The following is a 3,062-nucleotide window of genomic DNA, read 5'->3' on the forward strand; positions in this document are numbered from 1 at the left end:
GAGTTAAATATTAAAATTTCATTGGTTGAAGAAAATTTTATGCCCTAAGCTGTTCAATCTGTGATGTTGATGGTTTGATGAATCACAAAGGAGTTCTAATGAGAAAATAAGTTATTCTAGCAAGAGAGTTCCCAAGCATGAAGCAATAACCGAAAACGGAACGACGAGTATCAGTACAGGTAGCCCAGTCAGTATCGGCAAATCCGGTGAGATGCAGATTAGAAGTAGAGGAGAAGAATAGACCAGTTGCAGGTCTGCCCTTTAAATATCGGAGTACGCAAAAAGTTGCCTGTAGGTGAGAAGTGGTTCACAGTCCAAAAACTAGCTCAAACATCCCACAGTATAAGAGATATCAGATCTAGTGTTTGTGAGGTAAAAGATTCGGCAGATGAGATGTCTGTAAGTAGTGTTGTCCGTTAAAATGGTACCAGATTCTTTCCAGAATTTCTGACTATAATCAAAAGGAGTGGAGAGAGGCTTCCAATCTAGATAACCAAAATCCTTGAGAAGGTCCATGATGTACTTCCGCTGATAAATGTGAATTCTAGAGTTACAGTGTGCCACTTCCATTCCCAAGAAGTACTTGAGATCACCAAGATCCTTTATTTTGAATTCGTCATCCAAAATTTACTTGATGGTATTGATTTCGCCAATGTCATTCTCGGTTAAAACCAAGTCATCAACATATACTAGAATGGCAGTGAAGCTTTACGATTGTTTCTTGATGAAGAGTGAATGATCATAAAAAAAACTGCTTATAACTGATGCATGGGAAACTTGTCTCTCAACAAATTCCCCTTCGGCAAGTATACCGAATTGTCGTCAAGTAATAACTCACAAAAGAGTGAGGTCAAATCCCACAGAGATTAACGGATTAAGCAATCAATGGTTAATTGATTATCCTTGTTAGACGAATCATATTGGAGTGATAAGTAAAAATGTAAATGGCAAAAAAGTAAAGAAAGCAATAAAGTGCAGAAAAGTAAAATGGCAAGAAAAGTAAATGTAAGAACTAAAAATAAAATGAACATTGGGATCAAGAGATATTGCAATCCTCCGGATCAAGTTCATTCTCATCTCTTCCTCAATCAATGCATTCATTGATCTCATTGGCTATCTTAAGTGAATAGATCCCAATTCCTTGGCAATCCAATCTTTCTAAGCTTGAACAATTGCCCAATTCCTTGATTTAATTGCTCATGGAAAGAGATGAAGTTTGGTCACTGATTATACCACACACATTCATAGATCAAAGTATTGCCCATTGAATCACAATAGAGCTCTCTAACCCAATGAAAAGAGTTAGTTGATCATTGCTCTACCTAAAATAGAAAAGAAAGAAAGTGCAAAAAAATAAAGATGAAGATTAAAAACTAACATTGAAACTTCCAAATTCATAAATGAAAAGTACAAAGAAAAAGAAAGAGAAGGAAAAGTGTGTGAGGGGAGGGAGTCCGAAGACCCCTCTTCAATCCCCAAATTCCAGCCCAACTTGAATGTACAAACTAAGGCCTTTATATAGGCTCTCCTAAATTACAAAATGAAATTAAAAGCAAATTACAATTAAATGAAAATTCCTATTCTAGATGCTTCTTATGGCCTTGATTGGTTGACACTTGTGGGCTTGCTTCCTTGAGGTTGGGTGGTCTTTGAAAGAGAAGTGAATCAAGTTGAGGTCCAGGTGCTAAATTTGGTGCTACCTTTAGCCACACTAATGTTACAAGTGTGGCGTTAGTGCTGAAGTTAGTGTGGTTAACGTCACACTTGCTACCCAGTTGGTGTTTTTAGGGCTTAAAAGATGCCTCTTGTTTGTACTCCAATTTCATGCCCACTATAAAGTATTATATATCGTTGGAAAGCTCCGAATGTCAGCTTTCTAACGCAACTAAAATCACCTCTATTGGACCTTTGTAACTCAAGTTATGTTCCTTTGAAGTAGACAAGGTCGCTGGCACAGTCGCTAGCATTACTGGAAAACGTGAGTCACGATAACGCTAGCGACCAGGGGCTTAATGTTGCCAGATTCTGGAGCTCAAACTTAATGTCCACCCCATACTATTATATATTATTGAAAAGCTCTGGATTTCTACTTTCCAACGCCTTTGGAAGTGCATCATTTGGAGCTCTACAGCTCGAGTTACACTTCTTGGAAGGTGAAGAGGTCAGTTGGCCTTACTACAGGTTGATACCATGTTCATCCTTGCACTTTTGGGGTAGGTTTTCTCCCTCAAATTTAGTGTCCACCATGTAGTGCCATATATGCTTGGAAAACTCTGGAATCCTACTTTTCAATGCCTTTGGAATCACCTCATTTGGAGTTTTGTGGCTCAAGTTATTCTTGTTTGAAGAAAGCATGGTCAGGCTACCAGGTGAGATTTTTGCCTGCGTTAACTTCCACATTAATGTAGTTAACGTGGCCGTTAATGTGGGTCTTTTTTGCTTTGCAAACGTTAGTGGAGATCACCTTTTCCACTAACGTTGGCATCTCCCTTTTCTTCCACGTTAACTACCACGTTAATGTAGTTAACATGGCTATTAACGTGGGTCTTTTTGCTTCGCAAACGTTAGTGGCACTCACTTTTTCCACTAACGTTGGCGTTTCTCTTTCCTTCCATGTTAACTACCACGTTAATGTAGTTAACGTGGAAGCTAACATAGGCCTTCTTTGCTTTGGAAACGTTAGTGGCGTTCACTTTTACCACTAACGTTCCATGCTCTCCTTCTTCAAAGTTAATGCCACTAACTTTCTCACTAACGTTGGGGCTTCTCTTTTTCTTCCATGTTAATGGCCATGTTAGTGGCACTAATATAGCCACTAACGTGGCTCTTCTCTGCTTCTTATTACCTGAAATCAATCAAACAAAGTACATCAAAGTCTTGCTCTTAATCATGGGATCATGTATCATCCAATTTATCATTCAATTCATGCATAATTCTCATGAAATCATTCAAAATTCACAATGTTTGCTTGAATCATGGTATGATTGTATTTTCAACCAAATACTTGCTTATTTCCTAAGAAAATGCATGAAACCAACCTAAAGCATACAAAAAATGGCTAG

This window comes from Arachis duranensis, chromosome 6, assembly GCF_000817695.3.
Source record: "Arachis duranensis cultivar V14167 chromosome 6, aradu.V14167.gnm2.J7QH, whole genome shotgun sequence".
Taxonomy (NCBI): domain Eukaryota; kingdom Viridiplantae; phylum Streptophyta; class Magnoliopsida; order Fabales; family Fabaceae; genus Arachis; species Arachis duranensis.